Raw genomic sequence first — 9,507 nt, 5'->3', positions numbered from 1 at the left:
TAAAACTAGCCAAAATGTGCCTGGCTGCTATTCACTGAAAAGCTCATTCTGCTTACATTTTTGGCATACGGTTGCTCCTACAGGGTCAGCTGAGCAGCGAATTTCTATTTAACCACCTGCTATCATGAGAGACCTCAGGGCTGCATGTTTTGAGCCCAGTACTGATCCTGAAAAGAGTTTCCAACCCCAGTTACAAGTAAAACTAGCTAAAATGTGCCTGGCTGCTATTCACTGAAAAGCTCATTCTGCTTACATTTTTGGCATACGTTTGCTCCTACAGGGTCAGCTGAGCAGCGAATTTCTATTTAACCACCTGCTATCATGAGAGACCTCAAGGCTGCATGTTTTGAGCCCAGTACTGAGCCTGAAAAGCGTTTCCAACTCCACTTACAAGTAAAACTAGCTAAAATTTGCCTGGCTGCTCTTCACTGAAAAGCTCATTCTGCGTACATTTTTGGCATACGTTTGCTCCTACAGGGTCAGCTGATCAGCGAATTTCTATTTAACCACCTGCTATCATGAGAGACCTCAAGGCTGCATGTTTTGAGCCCAGTACTGAGCCCGAAAAGCGTTTCCAACCTCACTTACAATTAAAACTAGCTAAAATGTGCCTGTCTGCTTTTCACTGAAAAGCTCATTCTGCTTACATTTTTAGCATACGGTTGCTCCTACAGGGTCAGCTGAGCAGCGAATTTCTATTTAACCACCTGCTATCATGAGAGACCTCAGGGCTGCATGTTTTGAGCCCAGTACTGATCCTGAAAAGCGTTTCCAACCCCACTTACAAGTAAAACTAGCTAAAATGTGCCTGGCTGCTATTCACTGAAAAGCTCATTCTGCTTACATTTTTGGCATACGGTTGCTCCTACAGGGTCAGCTGAGCAGCGAATTTCTATTTAACCACCTGCTATCATGAGAGACCTCAGGGCTGCATGTTTTGAGCCGAGTACTGATCCTGAAAAGCGTTTCCAACCCCACTTAACAGGAAAACTAGCTAAAATGTGCCTGGCTGCTATTCACTGAAAAGCTCATTCTGTGTACATATTTGGCATATGTTTGCTCCTGCTGGGTCAGCCAAGTGGCAAATTTCTACTTAACCACCTGCTATCATGAGAGACCTTAAGGCTGCATGTTTTGAGCCGAGTACTGAGCCTGAAAAGCGTTTCCAACTCCACTTACAAGTAAAACTAGCTAAAATTTGCCTGGCTGCTCTTCACTGAAAAGCTCATTCTGCGTACATTTTTGGCATACATTTGCTCCTGCCGGGTCAGCTGAGCAGCGAATTTCTATTTAACCACCTGCTATCATGAGAGACCTCAGGGCTGCATGTTTTGAGCCCAGTACTGATCCTGAAAAGCGTTTCCAACTCCACTTACAAGGAAAACTAGCTAAAATGTGCGTGGCTGCTCTTCACTAAAAAGCTCATTCTGCGTACATTTTTGGAATACGTTTGCTCCTGCTGGGTCAGCCAAGTGGCAAATTTCTACTTAACCACCTGCTATCATGAGAGACCTCAGGGCTGCATGTTTTGAGCCCAATACTGATCCTGAAAAGAGTTTCAAACCCCACTTACAAGTAAAACTAGCTAAAATGTGCCTGGCTGCTATTCACTGAAAAGCTCATTCTGCTTACATTTTTGGCATACGTTTGCTCCTACAGGGTCAGCCTAGCAGCGAATTTCTATTTAACCACCTGCTATCATGAGAGACCTCAAGGCTGCATGTTTTGAGCCCAGTACTGAGCCTGAAAAGCGTTTCCAACTCCACTTACAAGTAAAACTAGCTAAAATTTGCCTGGCTGCTCTTCACTGAAAAGCTCATTCTGCGTAAATTTTTGGCATACGTTTGCTCCTACAGGATCAGCTGATCAGCGAATTTCTATTTAACCACCTGCTATCATGAGAGACCTCAAGGCTGCATGTTGTGAGCCCAGTACTGAGCCCGAAAAGCGTTTCCAACCTCACTTACAAGTAAAACTAGCTAAAATGTGCCTGGCTGCTTTTCACTGAAAAGCTCATTCTGCTTACATTTTTGGCATACGGTTGCTCCTACAGGGTCAGCTGAGCAGCGAATTTCTATTTAACCACCTGCTATCATGAGAGACCTCAGGGCTGCATGTTTTGAGCCCAGTACTGATCCTGAAAAGCATTTCCAACCCCACTTACAAGTAAAACTAGCTAAAATGTGCCTGGCTGCTATTCACTGAAAAGCTCATTCTGCTTACATTTTTGGCATACGGTTGCTCCTACAGGGTCAGCTGAGCAGCGAATTTCTATTTAACCACCTGCAATCATGAGAGACCTCAGGGCTGCATGTTTTTAGCCCAGTACTGATCCTGAAAAGCGTTTCCAACCCCACTTACAAGTAAAACTAGCCAAAATGTGCCTGGCTGCTATTCACTGAAAAGCTCATTCTGCTTACATTTTTGGCACACGGTTGCTCCTACAGGGTCAGCTGAGCAGCGAATTTCTATTTAACCACCTGCTATCATGAGAGACCTCAGGGCTGCATGTTTTTAGCCCAGTACTGATCCTGAAAAGCGTTTCCAACCCCACTTACAAGTAAAACTAGCTAAAATGTGCCTGGCTGCTATTCACTGAAAAGCTCATTCTGCTTACATTTTTGGCATACGGTTGCTCCTACAGGGTCAGCTGAGCAGCGAATTTCTATTTAACCACCTGCTATCATGAGAGACCTCAGGGCTGCATGTTTTGAGCCCAGTACTGAGCCTGAAAAGAGTTTCCAACCCCACTTACAAGTAAAACTAGCTAAAATTTGCCTGGCTGCTCTTCACTGAAAAGCTCATTCTGCGTACATTTTTGGCATACGTTTGCTCCTACAGGGTCAGCTGATCAGCGAATTTCTATTTAACCACCTGCTATCAATGAGAGACCTCAAGGCTGCATGTTTTGAGCCCAGTACTGAGCCCGAAAAGCGTTTCCAACCTCACTTACAATTAAAACTAGCTAAAATGTGCCTGTCTGCTTTTCACTGAAAAGCTCATTCTGCTTACATTTTTAGCATATGGTTGCTCCTACAGGGTCAGCTGAGCAGCGAATTTCTATTTAACCACCTGCTATCATGAGAGACCTCAGGGCTGCATGTTTTGAGCCCAGTACTGATCCTGAAAAGCGTTTCCAACCCCACTTACAAGTAAAACTAGCTAAAATGTGCCTGGCTGCTATTCACTGAAAAGCTCATTCTGCTTACATTTTTGGCATACGGTTGCTCCTACAGGGTCAGCTGAGCAGCGAATTTCTATTTAACCACCTGCTATCATGAGAGACCTCAGGGCTGCATGTTTTGAGCCGAGTACTGATCCTGAAAAGCGTTTCCAACCCCACTTACAAGTAAAACTAGCTAAAATGTGCCTGGCTGCTATTCACTGAAAAGCTCATTCTGCTTACATTTTTGGCATACGGTTGCTCCTACAGGGTCAGCTGAGCAGCGAATTTCTATTTAACCACCTGCTATCATGAGAGACCTCAGGGCTGCATGTTTTGAGCCCAGTACTGATCCTGAAAAGAGTTTCCAACCCCAGTTACAAGTAAAACTAGCTAAAATTTGCCTGGCTGCTCTTCACTGAAAAGCTCATTCTGCGTACATTTTTGGCATACGTTTGCTCCTACAGGGTCAGCTGATCAGCGAATTTCTATTTAACCACCTGCTATCATGAGAGACCTCAAGGCTGCATGTTTTGAGCCCAGTACTGAGCCCGAAAAGCGTTTCCAACCTCACTTACAATTAAAACTAGCTAAAATGTGCCTGTCTGCTTTTCACTGAAAAGCTCATTCTGCTTACATTTTTAGCATACGGTTGCTCCTACAGGGTCAGCTGAGCAGCGAATTTCTATTTAACCACCTGCTATCATGAGAGACCTCAGGGCTGCATGTTTTGAGCCCAGTACTGATCCTGAAAAGCGTTTCCAACCCCACTTACAAGTAAAACTAGCTAAAATGTGCCTGGCTGCTATTCACTGAAAAGCTCATTCTGCTTACATTTTTGGCATACGGTTGCTCCTACAGGGTCAGCTGAGCAGCGAATTTCTATTTAACCACCTGCTATCATGAGAGACCTCAGGGCTGCATGTTTTGAGCCGAGTACTGATCCTGAAAAGCGTTTCCAACCCCACTTAACAGGAAAACTAGCTAAAATGTGCCTGGCTGCTATTCACTGAAAAGCTCATTCTGTGTACATTTTTGGCATATGTTTGCTCCTGCTGGGTCAGCCAAGTGGCAAATTTCTACTTAACCACCTGCTATCATGAGAGACCTTAAGGCTGCATGTTTTGAGCCGAGTACTGAGCCTGAAAAGCGTTTCCAACTCCACTTACAAGTAAAACTAGCTAAAATTTGCCTGGCTGCTCTTCACTGAAAAGCTCATTCTGCGTACATTTTTGGCATACATTTGCTCCTGCCGGGTCAGCTGAGCAGCGAATTTCTATTTAACCACCTGCTATCATGAGAGACCTCAGGGCTGCATGTTTTGAGCCCAGTACTGATCCTGAAAAGCGTTTCCAACTCCACTTACAAGGAAAACTAGCTAAAATGTGCGTGGCTGCTCTTCACTAAAAAGCTCATTCTGCGTACATTTTTGGAATACGTTTGCTCCTGCTGGGTCAGCCAAGTGGCAAATTTCTACTTAACCACCTGCTATCATGAGAGACCTCAGGGCTGCATGTTTTGAGCCCAGTACTGATCCTGAAAAGAGTTTCAAACCCCACTTACAAGTAAAACTAGCTAAAATGTGCCTGGCTTCTATTCACTGAAAAGCTCATTCTGCTTACATTTTTGGCATACGTTTGCTCCTACAGGGTCAGCCTAGCAGCGAATTTCTATTTAACCACCTGCTATCATGAGAGACCTCAAGGCTGCATGTTGTGAGCCCAGTACTGAGCCCGAAAAGCGTTTCCAACCTCACTTACAAGTAAAACTAGCTAAAATGTGCCTGGCTGCTTTTCACTGAAAAGCTCATTCTGCTTACATTTTTGGCATACGGTTGCTCCTACAGGGTCAGCTGAGCAGCGAATTTCTATTTAACCACCTGCTATCATGAGAGACCTCAGGGCTGCATGTTTTGAGCCCAGTACTGATCCTGAAAAGCGTTTCCAACCCCACTTACAAGTAAAACTAGCTAAAATGTGCCTGGCTGCTATTCACTGAAAAGCTCATTCTGCTTACATTTTTGGCATACGGTTGCTCCTACAGGGTCAGCTGAGCAGCGAATTTCTATTTAACCACCTGCTATCATGAGAGACCTCAGGGCTGCATGTTTTGAGCCCAGTACTGATCCTGAAAAGCGTTTCCAACTCCACTTACAAGTAAAACTAGCTAAAATGTGCCTGGCTGCTATTCACTGAAAAGCTCATTCTGCTTACATTTTTGGCACACGGTTGCTCCTACAGGGTCAGCTGAGCAGCGAATTTCTATTTAACCACCTGCTATCATGAGAGACCTCAGGGCTGCATGTTTTTAGCCCAGTACTGATCCTGAAAAGCGTTTCCAACCCCACTTACAAGTAAAACTAGCCAAAATGTGCCTGGCTGCTATTCACTGAAAAGCTCATTCTGCTTACATTTTTGGCATACGGTTGCTCCTACCGGGTCAGCTGAGCAGCGAATTTCTATTTAACCACCTGCTATCATGAGAGACCTCAGGGCTGCATGTTTTGAGCCCAGTACTGATCCTGAAAAGAGTTTCCAACCCCAGTTACAAGTAAAACTAGCTAAAATTTGCCTGGCTGCTCTTCACTGAAAAGCTCATTCTGCGTACATTTTTGGCATACGTTTGCTCCTACAGGGTCAGCTGATCAGCGAATTTCTATTTAACCACCTGCTATCATGAGAGACCTCAAGGCTGCATGTTTTGAGCCCAGTACTGAGCCCGAAAAGCGTTTCCAACCTCACTTACAATTAAAACTAGCTAAAATGTGCCTGTCTGCTTTTCACTGAAAAGCTCATTCTGCTTACATTTTTAGCATACGGTTGCTCCTACAGGGTCAGCTGAGCAGCGAATTTCTATTTAACCACCTGCTATCATGAGAGACCTCAGGGCTGCATGTTTTGAGCCCAGTACTGATCCTGAAAAGCGTTTCCAACCCCACTTACAAGTAAAACTAGCTAAAATGTGCCTGGCTGCTATTCACTGAAAAGCTCATTCTGCTTACATTTTTGGCATACGGTTGCTCCTACAGGGTCAGCTGAGCAGCGAATTTCTATTTAACCACCTGCTATCATGAGAGACCTCAGGGCTGCATGTTTTGAGCCCAGTACTGATCCTGAAAAGCGTTTCCAACTCCACTTACAAGTAAAACTAGCTAAAATGTGCGTGGCTGCTCTTCACTAAAAAGCTCATTCTGCGTACATTTTTGGAATACGTTTGCTCCTGCTGGGTCAGCCAAGTGGCAAATTTCTACTTAACCACCTGCTATCATGAGAGACCTCAGGGCTGCATGTTTTGAGCCCAGTACTGATCCTGAAAAGAGTTTTCAAACCCCACTTACAAGTAAAACTAGCTAAAATGTGCCTGGCTGCTATTCACTGAAAAGCTCATTCTGCTTACATTTTTGGCATACGTTTGCTCCTACAGGGTCAGCCTAGCAGCGAATTTCTATTTAACCACCTGCTATCATGAGAGACCTCAAGGCTGCATGTTTTGAGCCCAGTACTGAGCCTGAAAAGCGTTTCCAACTCCACTTACAAGTAAAACTAGCTAAAATTTGCCTGGCTGCTCTTCACTGAAAAGCTCATTCTGCGTAAATTTTTGGCATACGTTTGCTCCTACAGGGTCAGCTGATCAGCGAATTTCTATTTAACCACCTGCTATCATGAGAGACCTCAAGGCTGCATGTTGTGAGCCCAGTACTGAGCCCGAAAAGCGTTTCCAACCTCACTTACAAGTAAAACTAGCTAAAATGTGCCTGGCTGCTTTTCACTGAAAAGCTCATTCTGCTTACATTTTTGGCATACGGTTGCTCCTACAGGGTTAGCTGAGCAGCGAATTTCTATTTAACCACCTGCTATCATGAGAGACCTCAGGGCTGCATGTTTTGAGCCGAGTACTGATCCTGAAAAGCGTTTCCAACCCCACTTAACAGGAAAACTAGCTAAAATGTGCCTGGCTGCTATTCACTGAAAAGCTCATTCTGTGTACATTTTTGGCATATGTTTGCTCCTGCTGGGTCAGCCAAGTGGCAAATTTCTACTTAACCACCTGCTATCATGAGAGACCTTAAGGCTGCATGTTTTGAGCCGAGTACTGAGCCTGAAAAGCGTTTCCAACTCCACTTACAAGTAAAACTAGCTAAAATTTGCCTGGCTGCTCTTCACTGAAAAGCTCATTCTGCGTACATTTTTGGCATACATTTGCTCCTGCCGGGTCAGCTGAGCAGCGAATTTCTATTTAACCACCTGCTATCATGAGAGACCTCAGGGCTGCATGTTTTGAGCCCAGTACTGATCCTGAAAAGCGTTTCCAACTCCACTTACAAGGAAAACTAGCTAAAATGTGCGTGGCTGCTCTTCACTAAAAAGCTCATTCTGCGTACATTTTTGGAATACGTTTGCTCCTGCTGGGTCAGCCAAGTGGCAAATTTCTACTTAACCACCTGCTATCATGAGAGACTTCAGGGCTGCATGTTTTGAGCCCAGTACTGATCCTGAAAAGAGTTTCAAACCCCACTTACAAGTAAAACTAGCTAAAATGTGCCTGGCTGCTATTCACTGAAAAGCTCATTCTGCTTACATTTTTGGCATACGTTTGCTCCTACAGGGTCAGCCTAGCAGCGAATTTCTATTTAACCACCTGCTATCATGAGAGACCTCAAGGCTGCATGTTTTGAGCCCAGTACTGAGCCTGAAAAGCGTTTCCAACTCCACTTACAAGTAAAACTAGCTAAAATTTGCCTGGCTGCTCTTCACTGAAAAGCTCATTCTGCGTAAATTTTTGGCATACGTTTGCTCCTACAGGGTCAGCTGATCAGCGAATTTCTATTTAACCACCTGCTATCATGAGAGACCTCAAGGCTGCATGTTGTGAGCCCAGGACTGAGCCCGAAAAGCGTTTCCAACCTCACTTACAAGCAAAACTAGCTAAAATGTGCCTGGCTGCTTTTCACTGAAAAGCTCATTCTGCTTACATTTTTGGCATACGGTTGCTCCTACAGGGTCAGCTGAGCAGCGAATTTCTATTTAACCACCTGCTATCATGAGAGACCTCAGGGCTGCATGTTTTGAGCCCAGTACTGATCCTGAACAGCGTTTCCAACCCCACTTAACAGGAAAACTAGCTAAAATGTGCCTGGCTGCTATTCACTGAAAAGCTCATTCTGCTTACATTTTTGGCATACGGTTGCTCCTACAGGGTCAGCTGAGCAGCGAATTTCTATTTAACCACCTGCTATCATGAGAGACCTCAGGGCTGCATGTTTTGAGCCGAGTACTGATCCTGAAAAGCGTTTCCAACCCCACTTACAAGTAAAACTAGCTAAAATGTGCATGGCTGCTATTCACTGAAAAGCTCATTCTGTGTACATTTTTGGCATATGTTTGCTCCTGCTAAGTCAGCCAAGTGGCAAATTTCTACTCAACCACCTGCTATCATGAGAGACCTCAGGGCTGCATGTTTTGAGCGCAGTACTGATCCTGAAAAGAGTTTCAAACCCCACTTACAAGTAAAACTAGCTAAAATGTGCCTGGCTGCTATTCACTGAAAAGCTCATTCTGCTTACATTTTTGGCATATTTTTGCTCCTACAGGGTCAGCTGAGCAGCGAATTTCTATTTAACCACCTGCTATCATGAGAGACCTCAAGGCTGCATGTTTTGAGCCCAGTACTGAGCCCGAAAAGCGTTTCCAACCCCACTTACAAGTAAAACTAGCTAAAATGTGCCTGGCTGCTTTTCACTGAAAAGCTCATTCTGCTTACATTTTTGGCATACGGTTGCTCCTACAGGGTCAGCTGAGCAGCGAATTTCTATTTAACCACCTGCTATCATGAGAGACCTCAGGGCTGCATGTTTTGAGCCCAGTACTGATCCTGAAAAGAGTTTCAAACCCCAGTTACAAGTAAAACTAGCTAAAATGTGCCTGGCTGCTATTCACTGAAAAGCTCATTCTGCTTACATTTTTGGCATACGTTTGCTCCTACAGGGTCAGCTGAGCAGCGAATTTCTATTTAACCACCTGCTATCATGAGAGACCTCAAGGCTGCATGTTTTGAGCCCAGTACTGATCCTGAAAAGCGTTTCCAACTCCACTTACAAGTAAAACTAGCTAAAATTTGCCTGGCTGCTCTTCACTGAAAAGCTCATTCTGCGTACATTTTTGGCATACATTTGCTCCTACAGGGTCAGCTGATCAGCGAATTTCTATTTAACCACCTGCTATCATGAGAGACCTCAAGGCTGCATGTTTTGAGCCCAGTACTGAGCCCGAAAAGCGTTTCCAACCTCACTTACAAGTAAAACTAGCTAAAATGTGCCTGTCTGCTTTTCACTGAAAAGCTCATTC

The sequence above is a fragment of the Lissotriton vulgaris genome, unplaced genomic scaffold, assembly GCF_964263255.1.
Source record: "Lissotriton vulgaris unplaced genomic scaffold, aLisVul1.2 SCAFFOLD_170, whole genome shotgun sequence".
Lineage (NCBI taxonomy): Eukaryota > Metazoa > Chordata > Amphibia > Caudata > Salamandridae > Lissotriton > Lissotriton vulgaris.
Note: the sequence above shows the minus strand (reverse complement) of the source record.